This window comes from Melanotaenia boesemani, chromosome 14 (assembly GCF_017639745.1).
Source record: "Melanotaenia boesemani isolate fMelBoe1 chromosome 14, fMelBoe1.pri, whole genome shotgun sequence".
NCBI classification, from domain to species: Eukaryota; Metazoa; Chordata; class Actinopteri; order Atheriniformes; family Melanotaeniidae; genus Melanotaenia; species Melanotaenia boesemani.
Window position 1 is genome coordinate 22,861,013 of NC_055695.1, and position 13,952 is coordinate 22,874,964.

Genomic DNA, 13,952 nt, shown 5'->3' on the forward strand with positions numbered 1-13,952 from the left:
TTAAAACATAGATGTGATGGAGCATTCACTGTGGCAGCCCCAAGACTGTGGAAAACCTTACCAATACATGTCCGCACCGCTCAGCGCATACAAGCTTTTCAGTGTCTGTTAAAAGCACATCTATTCTCTCTGGCATTCCCCTGACCAAATGCAAGATGCTAAATAGTTTTTAGTAATCTAAACTCTTTCTTGTTTCATTTGTTTTATTTATTTATTTATTGTTTAATTTTATTAACTATTTTATGTCTGTTGATGCTATTGTGAAGCACCTTGGTCAATTATTGTTGTTTTTAAATGAACTATATAAAAAAATTTGACATCGTACTTGCCGTCGTACTCATTTCATTATGGGTATGACCAAAAAACAGAAACAGGGTTTAAAGGGTTAAATATCACTGAAGCTTTATCCAAACACAACTACTCTCATGTGATTATAAAATGACTGGAACACTCAGTTAAAAGGCATTCAAATTCAACCACAGAAATCACTCGTTTCTACTTTATTGCTTCAACATGCGGCCAGTTGCGTAGTAAGTCATTCAATCCACTTGGTGGCAGCAAGTTTTAAGAGGTTGGATGATAAGCTCTGGCTTGCATTTGGAGCGTGGGCCCATTTGGAGTTCAGAAGACACCTGAGTGATTTTTATGTGTAACCATCACAGAGTCTTTTCTCTCTTCTTATAAGTGAGTTTAAAGTTCACAAGAGACTTTTTGTGTTGACTCCACATTTAATTCTGTATCTACATTTATGTGTAGAAACTGGATTAAAGAAATAAAATGTCATGAAAACATAAATGATCATCAGGTGAGTGCAACACTTCTGCAGGGACAAGTGCTAAGCATCTTCAAGTGCTTAAAGTACACTGTCAATAAAACCCTAACCTAAAAATAAATTAATAAAGAAGAAAAGACAATAGAAAAGAGATGCAGACAGAAATGTGCATAGGCTTCTCTGTGACAGGATCAAAAACACACTAGAAATGATGACTTCAAAGACCACAAAACAAGGCCAGCACAACAGAGCTTCCAGTGCATGTGTCCAATTAGCATAACATGCTGGTTGGCTGTTTGAAAGACAGACAGGCAGAATCAAATAACAAAACATGCCTCAGCTGTGACACATAATCAAAGGATAGCAGCTTCTCTATGTGGGGGTGTTACATTACATTACCCCATGATGTTTTGACAGAATACAATTAAAAGTGGGTGGCGTTGCTGCTGCTGGTCACTGTGCATGATGTCTCGGTGAAGGCAGTGCCCTCCATTAACACAGCTGTACATGTCAACAAGTGATGACAGATAATACAAGCCTGAAGATCGCAGTACATATTACATGCAGGTGTAAAAAGTCGGGATTGAGGAAAAGTGGCACTGCAAAACCTTCTGGAGCAAACTTTCCCTGCAGATTTTTGTCATTTTGTAACAGCAGGTCAACTTGCCATACTGTTGTCTGGGCAGAAGGGGCAAATCTGTGTTTTTAACTCTCTATTCAGATGTGGATTAGAGCTTTGCTATGTCTGCCATACATTCAGACACTTTAGATAAAGAGAGGAAAATTGCCTATTGTAGCACCACTTCAGTAACTTGACCAGGCCGGCCTTCACTCTGTGTGCACTGAATGCGTTTGCCAGGGATGGGATCCCATTGATAACAAGCTGGATAGAGAAACAGAGAGGTGTGGGCTCTCCTGTGTGACTCTCAATTAAATCTGGCTAAAATTCATATAGATTTTTATGCTAGCAAGGTGGAAGGTGGAAAAGAAAATACATATAAAAGGAACGGATTGTACTCTTCAGACTGATGTGTTGACTCATTCAATGCAAACAGGCAGTGTTGTCTGACTCTTTCTCTGTCTCTCACAATCAGTGGCTCTCTGTTGATGCAGGGGAAAGATAAACAGATTTTATGGTCTTTGCAGCCTCCAGCATGAACAGCACACATCACAAAAGCTGACATTTATGACCTGGTGAGAGTCATGACTGCACTTTGAACACAAAGTCTGAATGACCATTCGTTAATTTTAGCTCCAGGTTTCCCGACTAAGTAAGTATAATATAAAGAAAAGAATTTTAACACCCTATTTGATGATCTAGATGCTGTTTCAAAGCCTTCCCAACACCTCCTTGACTATAATCCAGCTGGAGAAATACAAAATCCTTTTTCTTAGCTGTTGATTTTCAAATAAACCTTCCCCTCTGCATGCTCCCTTTGGCCAACCAAGACCAAATAATTGCCGTGAGAGTGCCAACTGGTTTTCAGACAAACATCCAGCAATCTGGACTCCCAAACACTTCAGCTGCTACTCCGTTAATCACCCTCAGGGGGCGCTATGGAACCAGGTTTGAGCGCTGGTGGCCCCATTATTACAATTTAATGGTTTATGTGAGTGAAGAGGCAATGTTCCTCTCTAGCTCTCCCTCCCAGCAGCAGAAAGCTGTGTGCTGCTCTTATCTGGCCAGACCTGCTGCAGGAGCCAACCTGCAGTGCATTAAACAAGCCACCGCCGCTGACACGCACAAACAGGCGAATGCACACAGAGCAGCAGCAGCGTGTGTGTGTTTGTGCGTCTATAAGTGAGTGTGGAAATGAACAGAATAATGAGAGAGGAGTCAGACACAGTTAAGGGAAGGAGATGGAGAGTTAATCAGGGGGACTGAATGGACGGTCTATTGTAGTGTAAATTTGGGTATAATTTATCTAAAATTTACACTCAGAGAAAATGATGAAAACCTCATGGACTGCACACTGTGCAAAGAAGTGACCTGGAGAAGTTAAACAAAGCTAACAGCAGCATAAATGGTTTTAACAAAAATGTGTACATTGGGGTTTTTTTTTGTTCAAATATTCGTATTATAAATAACACAAACTTTCAGTAGGTCTATTTATTTTCAGCTGAAAACAGAAAAGTAACTGGGGCTCCTTTTCTTTTAACTGTATTGGTGTATTAGATGTTTTTTTTTTACAGTATTTCTCTCTGAAATCTCTCTGAAATCTTGACATTTAAATGTTGGGAGAGCCAGTATGATCTCATATATATATATATATATATATATATATATACTTAAAAAAAGAAGAGTGGAAAAATAACAGGTAGTTGGGCATTGAAACCTGTCAACTTTGCAACCATCTGAGTCATGCCGAGTGTGTGTGACAAGTGTCAAAATGAATATGATTCTGTGTCAGATCAGCTTTGGCATGATAGAAAGTTTTGTGTATTATTGGGGAGGAGGAAATGTTCACGCACCTTCCCATCTCTCTTTGTTACACACATGCACATCTGCCTACACTCAGAAAGACACATCAAGACATCCACCACAGCGGACTTTGTTGGAGCACCAACTTTATTTCATCACGACATCTGTCATAAACCTCCGATGCGCCTAAAGCAAAGATTCAACCAAAGCTGTAACAATATGTCAAATCAAAATTCCGAGCACATTTTTTTCTGTTCCTCCCTCCCTCCTTTAGTGTTTTACAGCCGTACCAGTCATGCAAGTGCACATGGGGAGACAGACATGAACATACAGCACGGATGCTACCCGGACTATTAAACTCCAAGCTGCCCGACACGCCACTCTCTCCAAACTAAGCGCACAGGCATGAACAGCCGGTTTCAAGCTGCCCTCTCTGTGAATTGATTCTACTATGAGCCTACACGTATCTCTGCTCTCAGAGGCGGGGGTGAACGGCAACAAAGGCGGAGTCCGGTCAATGTCAGAACCTCTCTTGATGTTAATAGAAGAAAATTCATCGATTAAGTCAAACGTGTGACTGTTTTTGTCTCACTAAATCAGAAAAAAAGTAATTCTCAGATAAATTCGTGGTAGATGCTAACACACGCCACCCCCGCCCTACAAAATGGAACATTCCACAATTTATTCCAGGGAAAGACTGACAGTTTTTTGGGTCATGAAGCAGCTGTTCAAGTCAGCAGCCTGTCCTCCCTCCGCTGGAATAAGAAATTAGTCCATTTTAAAGTAAATAACTAAAGCCTCTGGCCGATAAGGGGGAATTATAGAATAGTGTGTAAGGTCAGTTTAACAGGAAGCGAGCAACCCCCCCCCCCCAAAAAAAAAAAAATACTATAAGTATGACCCCCGCCCTTCCGATCACATCAAATTATTAAACACATTGGTACTGGAGTTAGGACGAATTATTATTAACATAAGGAAAGCTGGAGACTGTGTATCATACAACTTATGGAGGAATTGCATTTGCAAGGCAGTCCTGTGTGGTTAGGATAATCATGGCAGCATGTCTGATGAAGCCGAAGAGACACGATGTAAATGAACATGTAATGATGTGAAACTAAATTTTGGGATTTAAATGCAATTTCAGGTCCCTGAAGGTCATCCAGAATATTATCAAATGTAAATTTCTTGCTTTCAAAACTGATTGCCAATGTTACTGATAATGATACTGTCATCACAAGCTCCTCCAGTGTCAGTTGTAACCCTACTTATTTGAAGTTTGACAGTAATTTTGATGTACAGCAAGAATTCAGAGTTCTGTGTTGCTGACTCTGTAGTGTATTCTTAAAATTATTTCCCTGCTCTCTGGATCACTCTCAAATTTGCCCTTTCACAGCAGGTAGTGTGCAAAACTCTCTATGTAATTAATTCTTCTCACTTTAAAAACAAATGCCATCTAACACCTTGAATCTGTTAGTTGAACATATTCCAGATTTTAAAGGGCTCTGCTTAGAGGTACTTAGTTAGGTAACATCCAAGTATTGTGCCAACATATAATTAAGATCCACAAGGAATGGCTGATGTAACAGATCATCAGTTTGCATTGTGGTTTTGCAGTTATTTCATTTAATTTCTGTATAGAGGGGAATATAATTCATAATGCATATTTATAGTAAAATAATTCTGAAAGTGTTTCATGATGAAAACAAACAAAACAAAAAAAACTTGTAAGCATGAAATAGGTAAAATATATTGACTGTAGAGGCAGACTTGCATCAAAGAAAAACATCTATTGAGTTAAAAAAGTAATTTGTTACCTGAGTGTAATTAATACAGAAAGAGTTTTTACTTACTTAAACTGATCATAAGTAACTTTTATTAAAGTTCACAAACTAAGTTATCTTACCAAACTGAGAAAAAAATGCAATGGCATGAATAATAAGTTAAAAAAGAATCAACAAAAAAATATCAAATGGGTTTAAATATTTAGTCATGGCAGATTAATATAAACCAACAGTTATGCTTACACTACTAATGACAATGCCTCTGTGTGATAATTAAAAGACTATATGTCTCTGCTATTTGCATTGCACTCAAAAATGTGAAACTGGATAAATTTGATATCTACAGGTAATTTACAGAAAATTATTATATTTCCCCAAAGTCAGAGTAATTACATTATGTACAATTTGCATGAACTTCAGCATCTTAATACTTGTTGGATTCAGTCATGTTACGATAACAAATTTAAACGTAGATCTGCCCTGTGCCTTTAAGACAAAGTCCTGCGAGATCACGCAAGATCACATACCATCTTGGAACGTGGGCAACAAAAACAGGACGAAAACTGTCGACATCTCTTTAAATTAAAGTGGAATTTTGTGCATAAAGTCATCACTTCTTAGTTTGTTATTTTAAGTAATATTTGTTCACACACATTTGTTGTATTTAAGCAGATTATGCAATATTAGCTGGCTATCACATTCAAGTGGACCAATTATTTTAAACACTAAAAAAATGTCTAAGAGTGAACATGGGGAAATCATGGAAATGTGATGAATCAAACAGCTTTTGATGGGCTTAATTGACATGAGTTGGATGAACTTGTTTTCTTTTCATGTACCATATTTATTTTTATGTATTGGTCAAAATTTGTTGTATCAACTCCATTAAATTAAGTTGGAACCAAATATATTATTTTAACTGGAAAAACCCTCTGAAGTGAGTTGGACAAAAACACTTTAAATTACTTAATGTGATCAAAAAAAGTGGGGTCAAACCTTACCACTGACTGCACTGTAAATGAAAACACTTGTACTTTTTTGTAAATCTTTATGTGTTGTACTGTATCATTGTAAAGGCATCTAACATATTGTCTTACAGTGGTTTAGAGTCTAACCCCCTTTAAACTTTGGTACAAGTAAATATAAAGATTTCTTGCTGCTATTAAAAGTACTTGTTTTTACATCAAATCCCATTCTTTTTACTTATTTCTTCACATCTTGAATATATTTGTTAATTCTAGAATTTCCCATTTCGTCCACCTGAGCCATTTGTTTACTGTCTCTATATTTCTCCCCCCATGCCACACCACTCTCCATCTGTCCTCCCTCCATCTCTTCTTCCACCCCTTCCCCTCCCCTCCTCTCCTGTCCTGTCTGCCCAGGGCCATTCACCAGCATGCGTCCCTCCTCTGGTCATAATTGAGATCATATGCTGAAGCCAGCTCTGAAACCGAACACGGGGACGTCCACATCAAATAAAACCTGCTGTCAGCAGTGGGGCCTGGCTCTGCCAAGCCGAGTGAAACCATATCTACGTCGGCCTCACCAACACACCATAAAATGGGAGCCCAGAAGACCAACATACAGACAGACAGACCACACCTCCCTGGGAGACATTCCTTTCTCCCTCTGCAACACTGCAGTGTTCCTGTCACATATGGGCTGAGGTGGTCTCAAGTCTCTGAGGTGGCGGTTGCAACCCTTTTTCACTCCTTTTAACTGTCGGTCACTGAGAAGAGAATGAGATACATTGGTGAAGTGTCACAAAAATATACATACATATATATATATATATATATATATAATATAATAATATATTCGGAGGGGTGGGGTTGTATGTCAATTCCTTATATATTATAAAAAAAAAAATATTAACACTGCAGTTAGGTCAACTTTGTGGCATTCTCATTTGTTATTTGATTATATTGTCTTTCCTTTATGGGTAAGTATTGTCAGCATGCATTGTTAGCAGAACAATATCGAACTCCAGCTGGAACATTGAGCCATATTACATAGTGGGATTGGTACAACCTTGATTTGTTCAGAGTACTTTGTTTGACCTTTAGTGGACACTAATCTGGGAAAACATTACATAAAGCATCTCTCTACTGAACTGAATGGTCCCAATTTAATCAAAAGTCTTTGGTTTTACAATTGGAAAACATTCATTTAAATCCTTTTAACTGGAGCAGCAGCTCAAGTCATGGCCAGTTTGTGGCTATATTTGGGATGGTATTCAGAGGAATTCCATTTAAAAAGATCAACATATTTTGCCTGTGAAACACTGGTTCAGTATCACTCACACCATGTCTGATTTTTTATCTAAAGGCTTACCTTCACCTTGACAAGATCTAGTAGGTTGAAAAAAATGTACTTTTCAGACCACTGAGACTGATTACTTAGGCCAAAGTTGTGGCCCTAAATCTAGTTTTATATGAATCTGACTTGCAAAAGAGTTGAGTGGTTCAGTATTCTAACAATGACCAGGGATTTTGAGGGTCTTCTCAAATGTGTAGGACTTCTGATGTGGTACAACAAACAGGGTGTGTGGCCTCCCATCCGATGTATACAGCAGTGACAGCAGCATCATCCTTTCTCAACTGATACAGCAGAGATTGAATTGCCCTTCTAGTCCTCATGTCTGAGCAGCAGAGATAGAGATCCAGACTAAGAGCTGCAAGATGGATGGAGCACTGGCAGAGATCGTACTGCTGCTGGGGGAAGGTGGAAGCTGGAGTGTCCTGTTGTTCGTCAAGTAGTCGAGAGATCAGATGCTATCGGGCCAGGAGGTGTCTGCTGTGCTCCGCAGCCTGAGCAATGCAGCCAGCAGAGAGTTTACGTAAAGGATAAACAGTGACCCTGGGGCTGTAATCCACTAGCAGGCCGAGCAGGAGCTGTGTGGATTACTGGAGGCTGGCTGTAGCTTCTCCACTTGTTTTACACCTCAAGAGGATCCTAATTGAGCCAAATCTCATTATTTATGACTGGCTATGGAGACAGTAATCAGAATGGCTGGTGTGTCTTTAAACAGATCAGTCAGGAGTTGGATCTGTTAATGCAAGAGTGTGCATGTGCCCACCACACACATACACATAGGTTCAGCTTCCATGCAGGCTGCTCTCGGGAAAAGACTTAGAGGTGGGAGGGGAAGTGTTCGGTGGTCATTAGAGGCTCCAGTACGCTCATCTTCACTGTGTTGCACAAGTGAGTGATGAGTGCATTGTTGCTGCAGGCAAAGCATACATAGCAGAAACTACTATCACAGTCAATAAGAAATTCAATATTTTCATAAAACAACAGTTATCAGGATATTTTCTTCTTTTACTTCCTGTGATTTAATGAATCCAACTGATGTAGATCCAACATTTTCATTGCAAGCAGCTACCTAGACTAGCAATTTCCCTTATTATTAAAAGGCAAGGATCATTGATTTGAAGATATGAAGATATTAAGTTTCATTGCTGACTGATATGAGAATTATGAATGGTGACAGAGTGCAAAAGCTGACCCTGCATGGAACCATAGTGCTACACTGATAGACAAAAGGCAGTCCAAGAGCAGTCCACATAAATGCCACGCTTTCTGGACTGCTAATGAAAAAGAACAGGACTCATGATCAAAGCTGCATTAAAAGGAGCAAAAACAATGACAAATTAAGCAAGCTAGAAAGCAAAAGGAGAGGAGAGGAGAGGAGCATGTCAATATCTTTCAGAGAAAAGGATGGAAGTTATAACATGGAAAGGCAATGGTGAGATTTTGCAAAGATTTTTTAGACGGCTGCAGTGAGGTGATGTGGAGCTGAAGGAAAGACAGGGAAAGAAAAATGAAGGAGAGAGAGATAGAGAGAAAAGGAGGGGTTTGGGAGTTTAGAAACCTCTCAACCATATGCATTTCTGTCTGCAATATACATGCAAATGGTGGCATGCATGAGCGATAGGAAAGCAATGAGCAGAGTTTTTCAGTCACATTACCCTGAATGATGCTAAGCTCCAGCCTACCTCCTGCACAAAACACACACAGCTGCAGATGACACTGGATATTTAACTCTGCTTCAGCAATCCTCCCCATCAGTCTTTATCTCTAGGACAAAAATATGACTCCCAATAAACCTCCATCTTTGCAAAGCCCATTTTGTACAACAGAAATGTAAAGACAGACCATGTGCTTTTGGAGTTATTTCACGAAACAATTAAATCCTTTAGTAAAATGACAGAATATTTAAAGAAAGAAGAGGATTTATAGCTGGAGAATCTGCAAGATGGACAGATATGTCCTCATGCCTGTAAGAATGATGTGCACATCACATAGAAAACAGCTCTGACATAGATGTAGAAAACCCAAGAAGCCATGAAGCCTGTTTATAGTTGCCGATTAGTCTGCTGGAAAAAGGGAGTCCTGTCTGGAACAGATTTTATGGGGACACATGAGTTCTTGAGTGGATTTTCTCTTCTCCATTTTACATGAAAGTACTTTATAGCCAGCAACAGGAGAGATATGTTTTATAGCTTAGTGTATATATGAGTGGGAAATTTCAAGTTTTTGTAGAGTTGAGATCATCTTTAATTTGAGAGTGAGGGCATTTTCAAGGGTTGAGACTTTATTTTACCAATGAATCAGGGGCGTTTTTAACACCTAATTTATCTAACATTCATTGTTACACACCTGTAGTTATCAAACATTCAGTATAGCTTTATAGGTTTTGTGTCGTGATATTCAGTCACACCAGCGGTATGATTGGTCATGTAGACTTCTCAAACACTGAAATGGATAGCTTTGAAAGTCTGGGGGAAATTGTGATCTCCAAGGAATAAATCTTTCACACATTGCTCATTGTCTGACTTTTTCTTATTATGTGATATATCACTAGTGTAAGTTTTTTAATATCTAGAGAGTTCAAAAATGGTTCCTCAAGGATAAATCTCATGATGATTTAAAGCCATTATCAACCCAAATTTGATATTTTTCCATTTTCTGATTTCTAACCTCAAAACCATTTTTCAGCCTATAACACAGCTGGAAAAAAATATGCAAAACCCTCCTTTTTTATTCTGTTTTTAAGCCCAGCAACTCATTTCATAGATAATGTCAAAAAATATCTTTCAAGTTTTTATATTTGCATCACAGACAAAAAAGAAAATAGAAAAAGGAAGCTCAGTTTGTATTTTAAGCATTTGATGCAAGTTGTGATGCATGTGTGGAAATTGCTATGCGGTGGTATATGACAAGACCTTTGATGTATATGTAGTGTCTGTCTATTATTCATGGGAGTGTATCTGAGGATGGCTTCATAAACTCAGGGGTATAGGGTCAGGAGTTTAAGAGGGTGGAGAGGTGAGGAAGAGGAACCTGTGTAAATGCAATGTTGTGAGCTGTAAAAGCATTAATGTATGTTATACTGAGTTTTAGGAGCAAATGGTGTACATGTAAAGTGTGCACATGCATGCTATCTGAGAAAGCCTTGGTGTCAGTAGTCCAACTGATTGCATTTTGATTGGATATTAATTTGTTGTAGCAGACAGCAGAGAGATTATTTCTCTTTGTTGGTGAATATGTGCATTTGTGTTCCTTGGGTCATTGTGAGGGGAGCTGGCATCAGCCTCTTTGCTCCTCTTCTCTCCTGCAGTAATCAGCAAGAGTGGAGGCCCGGGCTTCTCCACCTCTCCCTGCCTGTGGCTTGTTCACATACCGTCTCAGACGAGCGGGTAGGAATGTGTAAGTGTAGCGTGTGTGTATGTGCATGTGTGTTTGTTCGTGGTGTAATATCTATGTGCCTTTGTAAGATGAGTGTGCGTTCTCTGAAACTTACAGACTGTGTGCCTGGTAAATGGTAGCGCATCTTTGTATGTGTAAATCTCTGCTCACATCCATGTACTTGTGTGTGTGTGTGTGTGTGTGTGAGAGAGAGAGAGAGAGAGAAAGATTTTGTACATTTGTGTGTAAGAACAGAGGTGGGGGTTGAAGAGGCCCTGAAAGGGAGAAGGCAGAGAACCTGATGGTAGTTGCTTGGCTTTTCCTCTGCAGTAAACAGCACTAAACACAAGCACTGAAAGCAGACATTTTTAAAGTGTGTACACATTGTATGAAGATTTTTTTAAAATCAAACAGGACTGAAGTTAGCATTGGCTAAATGTAAATCTTTGGAGGGTTAATGTGTTTTTTGTAAAGAAAAAGATCCATCTAAATTTTAAGCAGGCTTAATTTACTGACTGTTGTGTCAGAAGAAACGTGTTCAGAGAAGAATTCTGTTTTGTCTTTACTCAACAGCAAGAAAAGCAGAAAAACCAGCCTTGTGATTAGAGCTGTTTTATAGTCTGACGTTGCCAGAAGAAGACAAAGGGAAGCATTAAAACGCCAATGTTTATGCCTTATCCCAGTTAGTCTTGGACTTTGTGAGCATCTTAACTGCTTCCCAGAAGCAGCAACAGATGCAAACACACACACACATTTATCCTGATGCGCACATGAATTCATCTCCCAGCATGTGATGCCACAAGTGATGAACATGCAAACAAAACTCTCTTTCTGCTACACAAACACGCACAAGCACACACAGACTCCTACTATCAAGTTCATTAATGAACTGTTGCTCTTGAACAAGGCACAACGGTGGGCTTATATTCCACAGGCTTGGCATGATCCATCAGCTGATATAATCACAATGTGATGAAAGGTTGTGATGACACGTGAACAGAGAATATTTGGTGCCTCTCCATAATATGTCACTGTTACAATAACCCACAGAACATGCGATGATGACTTTGCAGTCACAGCAAAAGCATTTAGCATTTTTCATTTGCATCTCTTGTCTTCCTCTGTCCTGTTCTACAACTTAATTAAGTAGTCTATGATATTATTGTAAAACCCTTCCTGGAGCTGCTCTATTACCTGTGACTTGGCCAAATGTCGCTAAAGTACTGGACTGTTAATGAGATCAACGTAGTTTAGCCATGAAGGCTAAAGCAAGTTGTTTCTTTTTCTTGTAAAGCCTGAGAAATGGCTTGCACTGACTATTACAGAACTATCTATCAGCTTCTGCTCATAGTGCATAAAACAAAGACATGATATTCAATTTCTATAAATGATGGTGATTCCAAATGCCTTTTCCTATTTTTTAGTCTGAGATTCTACAAGTGAGTCAGTGCTAATCTCTGCAGGTTTCTGTGCAGCTCCTATGAGTCTGTTCTTATGTGCATACATACTGAGAACATGTATTAATGCATCCATGGATATATAAATGTCTCCACACAGTAGGAGCTCACTGTAGATTTCACAGGCTGTTGTTAAGCTGTTGCTGGACAAACTCCTGGGATCTTGATAACATCACAGATTTACATATTTTCTCCACATGCCAGTAGCTTCTAGGAAGAGTTTTTCATGTTCATTCATGTTCAAGGTGGATTCTCCTTCAAAGCTTTGCATATTAAATAGCTTTGGTGTCTGCAGTTTAGTTTTGATGCAGCAGAAAAGTGTGTCCTCTCCATGTTAAGGTGGAGAGACAGTGGATCTTTTGGAAATAGTATAGATGGAGTTTTAGATTATAGATATAGAAAAAGGCAGGAGGTGATATGGTTATACCCCTCAGCATCCCCAATGGTATTGTAATGATTATGTCAGTCTACCGGTAGTGTATGGCTTAATTGCCTTAATTATTCCCACCTGTGAAGGTGTGGATGAAAGACATGCCTGATGGGGCTTGTTGGGGGTTTTTGCCGCTCTTGCTGCTGGAGTGCTGGGTGCAAAACTCTCACATTGCATCAGCCAAACTTTAATCTTTAATCTTTTGTAAGTCAAATGTATTTTATATGTATGAACAAACATGTTTTTTTAATAGAAAATAATTAACTTAATTTAGTTACCTTTTAATATTGCCAAAATTAACACATAAGACGTTTCCAAAAGTGGCTTTTTAGTTTACACAATACACTTACCTCACAACTTTGTTGTAAATTGGTACTTTACAAATAAAGCTGAATTGAATTGAACTTAGAATCCAAGGGGTTGCATTGGTTAGCTGGTTTGAGTATTACATTGCTTCCTTTCAGGACCTCTTGTATAAACAGAATTTTACAACTCTGAAGAGCAACATTTTTGCCTCAGCCAAGGAGGTTGCATGGTTTGGTTTGGCTTTATTGGCTATTTAGATTGTAGGGTTAATCAAGAAGTAAGAGACTTGCAGGATTTAGTTTTTTTTACATTTTTTTTTCTTTAGGTTTGGTGCAACACATGCCTAATTCAGAATCTGGATTCAGAATTTCCTTACTCAGGCATGTTTGAGGCATGAAGTCTCACACTGCTCTTTTTCATTGATTTTTGCAGTTTTATTTTGACAAGTCATCTGCTTATGGCTGTCCGTCAGCTTTTGATTATCAAGCACAGAGAACGGCAAACTACGTATAAGGACAAAGGTAATTATTCAAAAGTTAGTTTACAATGTTTTTAGCCGTTTGCTGTTATATATAGCTCAACTTAGCATTGGCTATACTTAAATCCACCAGTTACTGGAGCAAAGCAATAATATCTGGCTGTGAGGTTGGACATTACTTCATTGGTGATTCTGGTTACCCCATGCAAAAGTGGCTGATGAAATCCACACAGGTAGACTCACCCATAAACAACAAACTTACAACTATCAGATGCACCGTGCACAGTCAGTTGTGGAAATGGCCTTTGGGCAGTTAAAAGGACTTTCGAGGTCCCTCCTAAAAAGAAATGACTTCACTCTGGAGCTGAGCAAGGAAAAGGTGCTGACCTGCTCTGTACTCAACATTTGTGAGGAGCAGGGTGGCAACTTTGAGCTCCCAGACATTTATGATCATCCAGGACATCCATGATGTCATGGATGTTCTGGTGTCATGGACATCCATAATGTCAGGGATCCATCCATGTCAGACATGTACATGGATAGTTTTTATTAAAGGTTCTAATGTAAGTGGCAGACGCCAAACAATAAAGATTATATGGATGACAATTCGTGAAG